General features: G+C 40.5%; 1 protein-coding gene and 1 pseudogene across 1 annotated transcript in view; both read left to right on the top strand.

The window, feature by feature from the left end:
- The first annotated feature begins 1198 nt into the window (after window positions 1–1198).
- Window positions 1199–9336, top strand: LOC130543486 (notch homolog 2 N-terminal-like protein A; annotated as a pseudogene).
- The window catches only part of LOC125281757 (myomegalin-like), a 155084-nt gene continuing 146831 nt past the window's right edge, over window positions 8374–16626 (top strand). The window contains 1 exon segment of the mRNA XM_057310761.1: window positions 8374–8465. The gene's annotated coding sequence lies outside the window, so the exon portion shown is untranslated.

The raw sequence follows: 16626 nt of genomic DNA, 5'->3' as shown, positions 1-16626 counted from the left end.
CTCTCATCCATTTATCTGCTACTCTTTTTCTTAATCCTTTTGGGAGAGCCACAGAGGTCTCCTTGCTATTCCCAAACATGCCAGGACTGTTTCCTATTTTAGGTCCATTGCATTTGCTGTTCCCTCCTCCTTGAACACACTTCCCCTGCATGGCTAGTCCTTCACCTCATTTACGTGTTGACTGAAATGTGCCTTCTCAGTGAGGCCTTCTCTGATTTTCCTATTTAAAATCAAAATATTTCATTTAACTACATCCTACTGTTCCCACTTCCATCCCTTCCCATCCCCCATTTCCTGTTTTATTATTTTTTTCATAGCACTTAACTCTACCAAACAAATTATGTATTTTACTTACTAATCTTATTTTTTGTCTTCTGTGACTAGAATTTAAACTCCACAAGTTCAAGGACTTTCCTAGCACTAGAACAATATCTGGCACATAATAGGCACTTACTAAATGTTTGTTTCATGAATGAATGAGTGCAATATTCTTTGAAGAAACTGAAATGAGAACATTCTTCTTTGTCATCATTAACATCATTATTAATAAGCATGTTGGATGCTCTATATAGCATTGGGCATCATATATTTTCTTACCGAGGAGTTGGCAAACTTTCTTTTTCTCTTATTTATTTATTTTCTTTTATTTATTTATTTGAGAGAGAGCGCGAGAGTTAGAGCACAAGTGGGGAGAGGGGTAGAGGGAGAGAGAAAAGCAGACTCCCCGCTGAGCAGGGAGCTCAAGGTGGGACTCGATCCCAGGACCTTGGGATTGTGACCTGAGCCAAAGGCAGATGCTTAACCGACTGAGCCACCCAGGCACCCGTCAAACTTTTCTATAAAGCACCATATAGTAAATATTTTTCAGGCTAAATGGTCTCATCACAACTACTTAACCCAGTAATGCGTAAGTAGCCATAGACAATCCATAAATGAATGAGTGTGACTGTGTTCCAATATGACTATTTATGGACACTGAAATTGAATTTTACATAATTTTCAAATGTCACAGAATATTATCTTTTTTTTCTGGCATTTTTCTAACCATTCAAAAATGTGAAAACTACTCTTAGCTCATGGGCCATACAAAAATAGGCAGTGGACCATAGTAGGTCTACAAGCTGTATTTGCCCACCTCTGCTTTTACTGGTTTCTTTTTTTTTTTTTTTAAGATTTTATTTATTTATTTACTTGACAGAGATAGAGACTCCAGCGAGAGAGGGAACACAAGCAGGGGAAGTGGGAGAGGAAGAAGCAGGCTTCCAGAGGAGGAGCCTGGTGTGGGGCTCGATCCCAGAACGCCGAGATCACACCCTGAGCTGAAGGCAGACGCTTAATGACTGAGCCACGCAGGTGCCCCTGCTTTTACTGGTTTCTTAAACATACCTTTGTTGAAACTTATTTTCCTGTACTTGGTAGGGAACAACAATGAAGATTAAACCCTAGTGACGTATAATTCAGGAATATTCTTCTTTGGCTCCAGAAAGTTTCATATTGTTTCATTTCTGTTTTCCTGGGAACCTTATGTTTTCTTTACATGTTTATGATACTAACATTTAAATAAACTTGCATTCTCTGAGCAGATGCCATCTGATAGTGTTGGGGAGGTGGTGGTGGTGTAATAGTCCAGGAGCAAAGCTGGGAAAAGCCCACCCAGGTTTAAAAGTTTGCCATTATTTATAAGGTGAATAATTTCCGTATGGGTGAATCTAGAGTTGTCAGCCAGGCTTAACGCCCATAGGACTGCCACTGTGAGTGAGAATTGTGTTGCAGTTTTTAACATCATCCATAACAGACTTCTTACATAACTTACAAATACTTTTAATAATATAGCTCAGGGATAATTTTGGCTATGCTACATTGACAGCTTTTGTTCTTCTCCTTTAAAAAAATCAGAAAATAACCTATTATCAAATCAAGCTGTGATTTGAATAAAGCATCATATTTTCCTCAGTAAGTTTAAAGAGAGAAAAAATGTTTTTCATTTGCAAAACTTTTTAACATACGGCTCTTCACATACTTGATTTTGTTCAGTTCTTACAACAATGTAGGTAGCTTTATTAACTATTTAAAATGTGAGAGAACTAACAGTGAAGTTAAGTAACACGTCTAAGGTCACAGCACCAGGACTCACTCCAAACAGACCTTCTGACTGTATGAGATGCAGACGCCTCACAGACACTTCAGCCAGCCTTTGGTTTTAGTGCTGTGCCCCCTCCTTACTGCCTCTCCATTTCTAGCTTCACCTGCTCATGAAGATGCTCAGAACTCGAGCTGCTCCTGGCTCTGCCATGCTTACTGTATTCAGGTCTAGGAAGAGGGGAGGAGTATGTCACCAGTTACATCACTACCACTGGAGCTACCTACCAGCTCTGTTTCCTCCTCCAGCCATGTTAACTACTGCACAATTCTTCTGGGCGTGTTCTGTCTTAGTTCCTTAATATCTGGTCCCCCTCCTTTTCTCAATAACTGGGACCTCTGAAGACCTCACCTTGCCAACCAGTGCCTAATGAAACATCTTGGATATGATTCGGCAAAGATAGGAAGGAGGAAAACACAACCCCGGTGCTTTAAGTGTGGGCGATAGGGAGAATCAGGACATAGGATCTGCACATAGGGAGGGGTGATGGGAGCTGGTTTTGAGGGGGGGAGTTTTATTGGTTTAAGTGTGTCATCTTTGAGGTAATGATGGAGCAGTCTTGTAGACCTAGTTTTCTATCCTCCAAAATGTAAAATGGAGAAATAGGTTTAACCAAATATCTGAGGCGACAGCCACGTGGTAAAATTTATAGTTAGAATCAAAGTCTTTGTGTTACGTTTGAATGCTTCTTAGAGGTCTCATTTAAATAACCTCTATATTAGGAAAATGGGACTATCCATGCCTTTTTTTTTTTTTTAATGCTGTTTAGAGAATGTAGGATTGTTGTAAATACTACACACAATTTGGGATGGTTGCATATCTTATGAATCAATGGGTGCATATAAAAAGATTCCTCAACACACCACATGGAGAATGTTATAGAATGTTATTCTTGAATTGTTTTCTCTTCTTCACTTTGGCATTTGCATGGTACCTTAGATATTTTTGTGTTATTTTCATTATATTTTGTGCTTTTTTATTTGGTTAAAAAAAGCTGCCTGCTATTTATATCTGAACAGATTTAAGTTTTTAAAAAGCTCCTTTGAATCCTTCCCCTTTCCTGTACCGCCTTTTTCTTTCTCCATCGTAGAGAAATGTATCCCCTGAACATAACCCAGAAATCTAGATACAGGCCAGTTGATGTCTCAATAGAAACAAGAAAAGAACTTACTATTTCTCAGTGCTTAATTGAGAGAAAGCACATGATATTTTCTATATTCTAAATTGGAGAGGAGAAGTGGGTCAGTCCATGCATTATCACGTGAATGTCTTAATCCTAACAAATGACTTAGTCAAAATGAGAAAGGTAATGAATTTAAACAGACAAGTATCAACAATGCTGCACAAAAAAGTGCTGGTACACCATACCAGCCTATACCTACATGAGAAAAGCTGTGGTTGCATTTTCCCTTGATAAAGATTATGCTGACCGGCCATGGCAGACCATGCTGGGTCACCCACCTGGTATTCTGTCACCTACCAAGACTTGAAAGGACAGGAGAGTGTGTGGTTAAGTTCTCTAAGCACTTTTTTTTTTTTTAAGTTTTTGTTTATTTGAGAGAGAGAGAGTAGGAGCAGGGGGAGGGGCCAAGGGAGAGCGAAAGGGAGAAGCAGACTCCCCGCTGAGCATAGAGCCTGATGCTGGTCTCCTCCCAAGAGAGATCATGACCTGAGCCGAAGTCAGACTCTTAACCAACTGAGCCACCCAGGCACCCCAGCCTTAGTATTTATTTATTTATTTATTTATTTATTTATTTATTTATTGTATTATATTATATTATATTATATTATATTAGTCACCATACAGCACATCCCTGGTTTTTGATGTAAAGTTCGATGATTCATTAGTTGCGTATAACACCCAGTGCACCATGCAATCCGTGCCCTCCTTACTACCCATCACCAGCCTATCCCATTCCCCCACCCCCCTCCCCTCTGAAGCCCTCAGATTGTTTCTTAGAGTCCATAGTCTTTTGTGCTTCTGAACAAAGGCAGTTTTATAGGTTGCACCTTTAGGTCTCTCAGTTCACAGTCTAGTGTTTTCTTGAATGCACTGCGTTATCTTTTAATTTTTGGACTTACAAGAAGTCGGGTGTTTTCATGGACTCCTCCTCTCTTTTCCAGATGTCAGGAGGGTTTCTTGGGAGAATATTGTCAACATCGAGACCCCTGTGAGAAGAACCGCTGCCAAAATGGTGGGACGTGTGTGGCCCAGGCCATGTTGGGGAAAGCCACATGCCGATGTGCCCTGGGGTTCACTTGAGATGATTGCCAGTACTCGACCGCTCATCCCTGCTTTGTTTCTCACCCCTGCCTGAATGGAGGCACCTGCCACGTGCGTAGCTGGGATGACTATGAGTGCACCTGCCAAGTTGGTTTCCCAGGTAACAAATGTGACTCTGGGCTATATTTTCCTATTCTCAGCAGATACCTTTCCTTAGCATCTCTTAGATCTTGACATGTAGTTCTTAAGGATCCTCTAACTCTGGTGTATGTTTAACATTATGATAAGGAACTAGAGTGTTCCAGACAACTATCTTTAACTTCCTTTTGAGATTTCTAAGAGGAGAGAAAGAGAAAGGCAGAAATATTTGACTGCCTAAAGTGTATATGTCAAGATTGGGTATCAGAACTTTATTTCACCATCCCTAGAAGAAAAGCTGTCTGTGCTATTGATTACTTGCTGCTTGAAATCTCTCCCTAGACATTCAGGGCCCTGGTTTTTCTGGTTTTCTGTACTCTTGACTATTCCTTTAGCTTCTGCATTGCCTTGTCCTCATCCATGAAATTTTTGTGTTCCTTGGAACTCTGTTTTGAGCCCTCTTTTGAGCCTTATCACAGGTCCCCCAGCTATCTCCAGTGGCTTCAGCTGTCATTATCTTCATCAGTTGCTGGTGACTCTTCTAGTCATCCATTTCACTCCCCCCCTACCCTACATTCAGGCTCATATTTCTAACTATGTGCTGCATATTATCCTTGGAAACTTGACAAGTACCTCACATTCAACATGTTGATATAAATGGGGTGGTAGTGATGTATAGTCCGTGCATTTCAAACTAGATCCCCCTTCTCCCTTACCCCACTTAGAGTCAGGCCCCTAACCTAGCCCCTGAAGCACCTCTCACCTGTTTACTCTTCTCCATTTCCTCTCCTGCTCTGCAGTTGAGGTCTATCCTGTCCATGTTGGTGACAGGTCAGCCCTCACCTGGGCTTCTGCAGTTGTTGCCTAACTGGTTTCCTTGCTTTTACTTTCTCCCCATCTTGTTCATCTGTCCCATTGCCACATCTTTGATCGTGGATGCCAGTCATCTCACAAACTCACCTGCTTACAATGTCTAATGACTTTTTATCATCTGTAGAGTCGACTGCAAACCCTTTTACATGGCTTCCATAGCCTGTCATGGTCTCGGCCTTACATCTTTTTATAGCTTTACTTCCCACAAGCATCTAGCTCTAGTCACACCAACATTCTCATCATTTCCTGAAAATGTCATATTTCCTGTTGCCTCCATGCTGTTGCACACCCCTTTGCCTGGAATGCCCTCTTCTACAATTGGTGATTGCCCAATGTTATTTAAAATTCTGTCTTAGTGACTTTTTTGTGTGTGATTCCTTTAAGCAGTCTCTATGTTCTATTATCTTATGTATCACATTTTATTGTAATATTTTTTTATATGTCTCTCATCTGACTAGATTGTGAGTTCTTCAAAGGTGGGTCTGAGCTTTATTCAAAATGAACCATAGATGTTTATTAAGTTAGATGAGGAAAGCAGAACCATTCAATATCTTGTTGCCCGCTACACTAGCAATTCTGTAAATCTGATGAACAAAAATTAAAAACGTACTCAGTAAACTAGACTGGATTGGTTAGTTTGGAACACTTGTTTTATTGATTTTTCATTAAAAGATGGTGGTGGTGGTAGAGGATAGTTAGAATGGTCCATTATCTTCATCACGACCATGACAGAATTGTGATTCATTGAAGAGATTTGGTGGTTAAAAGAATAATTTTTTCCTGATTGTCAGTTTTGAATTGTTTTGTTCCACAGGCGAAGGGAAGGCATAGCCATTTAAAACATTTTAATCCTGACTAGTGAAAATGGCAGTAATGTCTTCTTAATAATTAAGATGTTACTCTGAAATGATCTCCATATTAAAACTTCTTCCTTTGCCCTTAAAAGGATCTCTTCTTGGTGTTTTGCAGGGCTCTGATTATTTTCACACATCTCCCACTTTTGTCTGTCTTTAGGAATTACAACAGTTAAGTTTACAGTTTTGGTTTTGTGGTAGCCCTTATACCCCACCTAGTCAGACCTTCTTGGGTTTATTTCCACTCATAGTTGAAGAAGCAGAGGTGGGAAGTTAGTGCCTGTACGTAGCACAGGTTCAGGGACCTTTCTGTTTCAGTTGTAGGCAAATACTCTATATACACAGTTGCCAGAAGGAACCATTTTTATCTCTTCCCTATTGTAGGTAAGTTCCTCTCAGAGGAATGAAGAAAAAATAGGAAGAAGAATTTTAGTTCCTTCTTTTTCTCTCTGCTTAACATCTTGAGATACATGTGCTGTGCCCAGTTTTTTTTTTTTTTTAAGATTTTATTTATTTATTTGAGAGTGGGAGAGAGAGAGCTCGCGTGCACACGCATAAGTGGGGGAAGGGGCAGAGGGAGAAGCAGACTCCCTGCTGACCAGGGAGCTGGACATGGGGCTTGATCCCAGGACCTCAGGATCATGACCTGAGCTGAAAGCAGATGCTTAACTGACTGAGCCACACAGGCGCCCCTGCTCTGCCCAAATTTTTAGTGTACCTTTCCCCTTTGATGTGACATTCCTTGATAGAGAACACTTCTGCGTGCTCATGTGTCACCTCCTTCTTCCTTTTAGAAAAGCTGTCATGGCTTTCATTTGTTTTTCTATGGGGGTCAGATATTTGGATGTTTACCTAGACAACCAATTGGAATACTAACAAGTTCAGGGGGTTCTCGTAATCTTAGGTAAAAACAAAAAGCTTAAGCTAATGAAAACAAAAATCCATATGAATACCAGATTTACTAATAGCATGGGAATTTTTCTTTTTTCTCTGTCTTTCTGCCTCAAAGACGTGCCTTAGGATCCAACACATCAGAGTCTTCGGGCTTCCTCTTATATTTTCCTACTTCAGAGTCCACAAGACGTACCTTTCTAGACCTTTATTCTCATAACAGCTTCTAGTTTTTTTCATAGATAAGTAGCCAGAGATTCTTCATCCTCTTCAAACACATCAAGCAGTATTTATAGCAAGACCACAATTAATAAAATGTTTCCCAGAATACGTGTGTGGGTTGTGTTTAAAGGAAATAAAAGTAGCATTGACTTGTTTCTATCATATAAGAGGTCTGTTAGTGATTGTATATTGTGGAAAAGGTCAATGCATTTTATTCACTCAGAAGACATGCTTTGAGAGCCTACTACAGGGATCCAGCCCATGCCCATGTTATGGGTGATATAAATGGAAACAGCAAATTTGGGCTGTGTATATACATGTGCAGATATGTGTGTGAGAGAGAATAATTTAGGGAGCTGAGAAGGGCAATAAGGTAACTTATGAGTAGAGTTGTCAAGTGGAAGTTCATTAGGTAAACAAAAAGGAAGATGGCATTCCAAAGAGAGGCGCAGCTTATGCAAAGACAAGGTGTGAGACAGTAGGGAGATCCAGACCCTTCTTTGCCCCTGAAGGGATGGCTGGAATCCTGCAAGGATGGGCTTCATATGACTAGCCTACAGTCCCTGCAATGTGCTCCACTAAGTCTTTGTATTTGCCCGAGGGTGCCAGGGAGTGACTATGTCATGTGATCTTGAGGAGGCTCTGATTTGGGCCTCCTGTGAAGTTCAGTGAGTTTAGGGAGTCTCCACACAGTAGAGCTGTTGGATGGGTGGGAGACGTGGAATGTTGAGGCTGAGGCTGGCTCCCACTTCAGTGGGGAGCACTGAGTTCTGTTCTCCTTCCATAGGTAAGCTGTGCCAGTGGACTGATGCCTGCCTGTCTCATCCCTGTGCAAATGGAAGTACCTATACCACTGTGGCCAACCAGTTCTCCTGCAAATGCCTCACAGGCTTCACAGGACAGAAGTGTGAGACTGATGTCAATGAGTGTGACATTCCAGGACAGTGCTAGCATGGTGGCACCTGCCTCAACCTACCAGGTTCCTATCAGTGCCAGTGCCCCCAGGGCTTCACAGGCCAGCACTGTAACAGCCCCTACATGCCCTGTGCACCCTCCCCCTGTGTCAGTGGTGGCACCTGCCGGCAGACTGGTGACTTCACGTTTGAATGCAACTGCCTTCCAGGTAAGGAGAACCCCTAGTGTCTTGGGGTTGGGGGAAAACACCTTCAGTGCAGAAGGAAGGTGGTGGGAGTGGCTCAGTTGCTCCTTTAGGAAATATCCTTCTGAGCAGGAAGAAGGGGAAGTAAGGATTTTGTGTGGGGTGGGTTGCTGGTGAGGGAAGAGTTTTATGAGCTAATAGGGTCCATAAACTGAGTAGGGGGTAATTTAACGTGTCAGAGTTTATGATGATGAGTGGCTAGGAAATTGTTTATTGTCCTTTTTTGGAGGAACAGCAAGAAATAAGAGAAACAGCTCTGAGAAAGAGACAGATAGGCCTATGGAATGGAAGGGAACACAATGAGAATTAGCCGTTGAAAAATATGTGTGATTAGTAAAGTGCTTTAAACTGAATTGACAATAATAGTAGGTGATCAACTTTCCTATATGCTTTCACCTCTGAAGGAATAATAGATTATTTTCCTACCTACCTAAATGCACCCTCGTACTCTTTTGTAACGTTCCCTGGGCTCCTGGCCCTCTCCATGTACCCTCTCTGACTTTGAGTAACCTTGTTCTGACGTTAAGCTAGAGAATTTTGGAACTGGGGTAATGCTGTGTTACTCAATGGGTACTTCTTGATGCATGCTGATAGATAAGGTATGGCACATCCAGACATAACTACAAGATAGAAGTCAAGAAAAGAGCAATACATGGGAGCTTGGAGCCCAGGATTCTGTAGAGATGGAGAAAGGAACAAGCCCAGCCAATTCGCTAACCCCTTGTAAAAATGATGAGGAGGTTGAAAACCGAGAATTTTGACTGGGAACAGAACACAAGCAGCTGGAGCAGATGAATTACTAAGCAACAAAGATTCCATTTTTTTTTTTTAAAGATTTTATTTATTTATTTGACAGAGACAGAGACAGCCAGCGAGAGAGGGAACACAAACAGGGGGAGTGGGAGAGGAAGAAGCAGGCTCACAGCAGAGGAGCCTGATGTGGGGCTCGATCCCAGCACGCCGGGATCACGCCCTGAGCCGAAGGCAGATGCTCAACCGCTGTGCCACCCAGGCGCCCCCAAAGATTCCGTTTTTATACAAATATCCTTAGCTCAAAAACAAAAGAAGGAAAACTGTAGGGGGGAATAAAGTGCTAAGTAAGCAGAAGTGCCTCAGAAAGCAGTTGTTCTAGCTGCTCTTTCAGAAAATGAGAATCTTAGATTCTGGTGTCATGGATGTGTTTCACATATAATGGGACTGCGTGTTTTATCTTTTGGGGGTTAAAGGTCGTATGTTGGTTCTTGGTATAAAACCCAATGGTAATTAATTCATTTCATTCACTAAAAATTTATCGACTGCCACTTGTTTTCTGGGCACTGTGCTATGTGCTTGGAAAAGAGTGATACAGGATGCTGCCACATAATAAAAAACTTCATTCCATTTAACTGTAAGCCGCAAGAACAAGCTCTTAATTGTATTGCTTTCGGTTTCTCTTTCAATGAAGACTAGGTAACGCTATCATTGTAGACACTAAGTGAATTTTATTGACTGAGTATTATTGTCATCCACATTATCTTGTAGAAGAAATAACTAAAAGATATCTTTCTTCACTCCCATATTTGTTGGCCATATGCTAAGGGTTAAAGATGGAGACAAATGTAAACAATTTAATTTTACATGTATAATAATGATCTTAATAGTCTAAGTGGCTAATAATTGAGATTAGCATGATTTATTATCGAAAGCTAAATGTGTTTTTTCATTTCAAGAAAATTATTTTTAATAGTTGCCCAGAACAAGAGGTTGATTTGGCAGAGAAATACGGTCGGGAAGTCAGAGAAGTCAATAAAGGAAGTTTTTAGCTAAGAGAGAGTGATTGTTCACTCCCATAATCTCTGCATTGTTATCCATTAGCCACGATAAGAACTTTAGGGAATTCTGAGAGTGTGTCCAGGAAAGGATCTGTCAAACCAGAATAGTATCTCCTCCTTGAGAGAGGAAATAACCAGGGATTCCACAGCTGAGAGGCTGCCAGGGCTCGTGGGATGAAAGTAAGGAGATCTTGGCTGTCTTTTACGCTCTGCTTGTACTTTAAAGCAAGACATTTGTTTACTCACTAATGAAGTGGGCCTGTGTGTGTGTGTGTATGTGTGTGTGTGTGTGTGTGTGTGTGTGTGTGTCTGTGTTGGGGTTCGGGATGGGGATGTGGGGCGGGGGAGAAGATTTGGCAAAGAGAAAACTAACATTTATCCAATGCCTTTTATGAGTTAGGCCCTGTGCCAGGTACTTCTGCCTCCATTAGCTCAATTATACAAAAACCTTGGGGAAAGGTATGATTTTTCTAGTTTTCCCAGGTGAAATAGCTCAAGTTTGGAGATGTTAAGTGATTTACCCATAGTTCAAGTTTGGAGATGTTAAGTTTTACCCAAAGTCGCACAGCTAACATGTGGTTAGGCTGAGGCCTGAAAACCAGAGACGTTATTTCTAAAGCCTCTACATCTTACCGCATCGTAATGCACTGCTTGTCTATCCCTGAAGGTACTTTGAAAATGTGTGACACTTTTTGTTAAATGCTTTGACATGTTTGGATTAAAAAAAAGAAGTAGGAGATACTTCTAATTATGATCAAATACTCTTTGTTACATATCAGCCTATATGGCACCATGCAGACATTTAAGATACTTAAGTAGACTAGTTCTTGCCTTTTGGGGTCGCATGATCTAAAACAGATGACATCAGCTTAGACAATGTATACAAAGAAATTTAAAGAGAATTCAAAACAATAGACGATGCAGTATGTATTTACACAGTTTGTAAGATTTTATGCTCATTGTTTTTATGTCCCAGGTGGAGTTTGGAAAGTATTAACTTAATTTCCATATAGGGAAATAGTGCCTGGAGATTATTTTTTCTGAGAAAGTCCTTTTCATAATGCAATACCATTCTCCTTGCCCCTCCTTCCATTGTGCTGCACACTATTCAAGAGACTAAAATGTTACTTAAAATAATAATCACTATCTCCATGTAAATAACACCCTTATTTGAAGAGAATCATAGTTTCAGTTCTAAAAATGGAGAAACCAAGTCAGCAGGAGGGATAAAGGCTTATTATGGTCTTGAGCAACTCCCGTGTGTGCTTCCTGCCACATTTCAAGTCGTTGCACTTTTAATTGAGGCCTACCCTAATCACCCTATTTCAAATAGTAACCATCTCCCTCCCCCCTTCATTATTGGCCCTGGTCTACTTTTTCTTTTCTTTTTCTGTAACACTTATCATCTGCTTAGTATATAATTTGCACTATATAATTTACTTCATTATGTCTATTGTTTATTGTCTGTCTTTTCCAAATTCTGCCGCCCCTTCCCCTCTTCAGAGTGAAAGCTAGAATCTTTGTTTTTGTTTAGTGATGTATCCCAAGCACCCCAAAACAGTGCCAAGTTCATAAGAGGCACACAAATATTTATCAACCAAGTGAGTTTAGTGTAATATCATAGTATTGAGAATGTAATTTTGGTCTTCTCCTTTTCTTCCTGGTACCATACTTCCTAGACTTAGTGTGGCTTCTCCTTTAGTTCTTGTGTACTCTGGTACTGGATAAGAATTTCAGAGTCCTTTTCAACTCTGAAAGTCAGTGAACCACACATAAGTTAGTGACTATTCAAATGGTCACGTTACACTTGTTTTCCTGCAAAGGACACTATAGTTACTGTGAGTTGATTTTTAAATTTTTATTATTGAAGTATAGTTGACATACAATGTTATATTAGTTTCAGGTGTACAACATAGTGTTTCGACAATTTTATACATTATGCAGTGCTCACCACAGTAAGTGCAGTCACTGTCCCCATACAACACTATTACGATATTACAGACTATATTCCCTCTGCTGTTCTTTTCACCTCCGTGATGTATTTATTTTATTACTGGAAGTTTGTCCCTCTTTATCCCTTTTACTTCTTTTGCCCATCCTCCCACCCCTACCTCCTTTCTGGCAACTACTGGTTTGTTCTCTATATTTAAGAGTCTGTTTTGTTTTTTAGATTCCACATATAAGTGAAATGATATGATATTTGTCTTTCTCTGTCTAACTTATTTCTTTTAACGTATAATACCCTCTAGGTCCATCCATGCTGTCACAAATGGCAAGATTTCTTTCCTTTTTATGGTTGAGTAATATGAGTGTAGTATCTGAGTATTACCGTAAGACTCATGGAGAGGGAATTAAAACTGCAAAAGTGACTCATCTTGTGTAACAGAGAAGGAAGTGTTTCTCCACAGAGGGAAGAAAAAAGGAATATATTCAAGAGGGAACTAATCGAATCAAACCAAGGAACCATATTTCATTTTCTCCTTGGATGATCAGCTGTTAATAATCCAGATCCTTTGTGGGCTACCATTAAATAAGTCTTTAGCAGAAGCCCTGAAGAGGGACACTCAGCCCGAATAATTTTAATGTAAGAGCAACATAGAAAATAAATTATTGGATCATCGATTCCCAGTATTTTTGGGTTAGGGCCGAATAGAGGGGAGAGAATGAATTAGGCTGTTTTTGTGTTTGTGAATATTTTAAAAAGTAGCACAGATGGTCAGAGAACAGTAGATTGTTTGGATCTGTTGGCTGTGCCTTGTGAGTTCGCATTTGGGTTGGCCAGTCCTCAATGTACTTTACTTTTCTTTCTCTGCTATACCTGTCTATTCCTTTATGATTTTTAAAAAATTTCCTAAGAAGCTGTCCGATCTGTCCTCTCCAAATAATGGAGGCTTATTCTTCGTGAACTACCTCTGTACTTTACAGGCTGATTATACGTGATACCCCTATATCATTAAAATAAAGCTTAAGCCTATTTTGTGGCTTTTGTGTCTGAGCTTAAAAACTGTTAGAAACAATTCCCTTTTGTATTCTCATATGCAGGGGCATGTAACTTTCTCTTGGGTATTATACTAGTCATATTTTGGCAGATTTCTCTGGAGCTGATGCAGAAATGATCATACCACTTTCCAGGGTGCATTATTTTAGTGCCAGTTTTAGTTGATGTTCCTGGAAGTCTTTCCAATTCTCCTATGCTCAGTAGTTTGGACCATGCTATCTCCTTAGCTTTCTGTCACCTTCCCTGCCCACCTTGCCTTTTTATATAGAAATTATTCTTTTGTAAAAAAAAGATTTTATTTATTTATTTATTTATTTAGAGAGTGTGAGTGGGGGAGGGGCAAAGGGAGAGAGAGAAAGAGAGAGAATCTCTAGCTGACTCCACCCGGAGCACAGAGCCTGATACGGGGCTCCATGCCACGACCCTGAGATCATGACCTGAGCCAAAATCAACAGTTGGATGCTCACCTGACTGAGCCACCCACGTGCCCCTAGAGCTTATTCTTTATGATGTGTCAAAGGCACCTCTTTCACTGAAATGCCTTCTATGTTCCCAATCCCCATGGGGATTGGAGACTTTCCCCAAGGTCTTTTGGTAACTTGTATACCTCTAGCACAGCACGTATCAAACTGATTGTTTATTTGTTCATCTTTCCCAGTAGACGCTCTCATTTTAACTCTTCCTCCCAGTACCAACTTAGTGTGTGGCACAAAATTTAGACTCAGTGAATATTTGACAAATGAATGAATTGAATGTGATAGAAAAGAGAATGTATTCCATAATTTAAATATATATACCGAATTTCTTTCTTTTGATTCACTTTATTTATTTCTTTTACTTTTTCGGTGATGAATTCAGAAGAGTGGAGATCATTAGGGAGATATCAAGAGAGGCATGTAGAGCAGCAGCCTGGGTGGGTGGTAGGGCCCAGGGATACATGGGCCAGTCATGAGGTCAGCAAGCTCATCTGGGCCCATTTGGAGAATGGAAGATGTTGGCCAAGAAAACCAGCTGGACAGATATGGGAGCAGTTTGCTTTTGTGTCAGATTTCTTCTTGGGGGCTTGGAGGAGAAAGTAGACTTGTAGCTTTTTTTTTGCCTTTGTCCAGTTTCAGACATTCCTGTTTTTTTCCCTCACTCTTTCATCGCTGTGGACTAAAGCTCTTCCGGAGGACTTTTAGCCTAGTTTAAGAGAATCCTAGTGTGTCATCTTATCTTCCTCTGTCTGCTCTCTTCTTTGTGTCTCTCCGTAAGGCTTTCCATCCTCACACATCCCGGTGTATGAAAATGGAAAGATGTGGATGCTTTCTTGAGAGATGCTGTTCTCTGTGTGGGATGACAAGTTCAAAAGATTCTTTTCTGCTCTCCACCCTCACTGTCATCATTTATCAGTTACGTGGGCCATGGTTTTATAACAGCACAGTCTTAAAATGTTCCTTCTAAGTTTAATTTCTCTCCTTTTGACCTTTTAAGGATGTGAATTGGCTTTAAGCAGTAGACCTTTTAGTATGATCATGTGAGCCTCTTTGTAAGTCTGCTACACCCATCCCACTCACAGGTCTGGAGACTTGCCTGATTCCCTTTCCCCTAGAACCTTAAAATACATTTTTAAGAAGTGATTGCACTGTAACTTATTCATATAATCCTTACCACCACCTCCCCTCCTTGGGCGGACTTTCTTACAAGAATTTGCTAGCTATTTCCAAAAAGAGGTCTGGATCTCTATTTTTAAAGCATAAATCTTGTCTTAACTCTGGAGGAGAACTGATTTGGCCTGAGTTTTCTCAGACATGGGAGATTTTATCCTTAGGTTAGTTTTGCAGATTTTTGCTAGGGAACTCTGGGGTCCCAGACAGCATAGTGATTAAAACTGGTTCAGTACTGACTCCTACCTACTAGCCATGTAAACTTGATAAGTCAGCCATATGGCCCTCAACTTCTTCATCTTTAACATGAAGGGATTAGAGTAGATAATTTCTAAGGGCTGTTTGGATTCTACTCATATGTAATACTATTAGCTAATATGTATAGATCACTTATTATGCATCAGGCATTGTTTTAAGTGTATTCCCCCCTAATGTAATAGCTTTATTGAGATACAATTTGCGTACCATATAATTTGCTCTTGGAAGTGTACAATTCAGGGGTTTTCAGTGTGTTCACAGATATGTGTAACCATCACCACAATCAATTTTAGAACATTTTTATCACTCCAGAAAAACGCCTGTACCATCAGTAGTCACATTACCTTGGTCCCTAATTCTCCCCCAGCACCAGGGAACTACTCATCTACTTTCTGTCTCTATAGATTTGCCTGTTCTGGACATTTCATATAAATGGAAACATATGTGATCATTTGTGATTGGCTCCTTTCACCTAATGTTTTCAAAGTTCGTTCATGTTATAGGAGGTATCAGTGCTTCACTCCTTTCATGGCTGAATAATATTCCATTGTAGATTTACCACATTTTCCCCTACTTTCAAAAATTGAAGTATGATTAACATACAATGTTATATTAGTTTCAGGTGTAAAACATTGGTTCAACAATCCTATGCATTACTCAGTGCTCACCACATCTTTTTTTATTTTAATGTTTTTTTCTTATGTTAGTCACCATACAGCACATCCCTGGTTTCTGATGTAAAGTTCGATGATTCATTAGTTGCGTATAACACCCAGTGCACCATGCAATACGTGCCCTTCTTACTACCCATCCCCAGCCTATCCCATTCCCCCACTCCCCCCCCCCCTGAAGCCCTCAGTTTGTTTCTCAGAGTCCATAGTCTCTCATGCTTCATTCCCCCTTCTGATTACCCCCCCTTTCTTTATCCCTTTCTTCCCCTACCAATCTTCCTAGTTCTTATGTTCCATAGATGAGAGAAATCATATGATAATTGTCTTTCTCTGCTTGATGTATTTCACTTAGCATTATCTCCTCCAGTCCCGTCCATGTTGCAGCAAATGTTGAGAACTCATTCTTTCTGATAGCTGAGTAATATTCCATTGTATACCTGGACCAGAACTTCTTAATCCAGTCATCTGTTGAAGGGCATCTCGGTTGCTTCCACGATTTAGCTGTTGTGGACAATGCTGCTATGAACATTGGGGTGCATATGGCCCTTCTCTTCACTACGTCTGTATCTTTGGGGTAAATAACCAGTAGTGCAATGGCTGGGTCATAGGGTAGCTCAATTTTTAACTTTTTAAGGGACCTCCACACTGTTTTCCAGAGTGGCTGTACCAACTTGCATTCCCACCAACAATGTAGGAGGGATCCCCTTTCTCCACATCCTCTCCAGGAATTCTTGTTTCTTG

Source organism: Ursus arctos, unplaced genomic scaffold (assembly GCF_023065955.2).
Source record: "Ursus arctos isolate Adak ecotype North America unplaced genomic scaffold, UrsArc2.0 scaffold_12, whole genome shotgun sequence".
NCBI classification, from domain to species: Eukaryota; Metazoa; Chordata; class Mammalia; order Carnivora; family Ursidae; genus Ursus; species Ursus arctos.
This window is presented reverse-complemented; position numbering and strand designations above follow the sequence as displayed.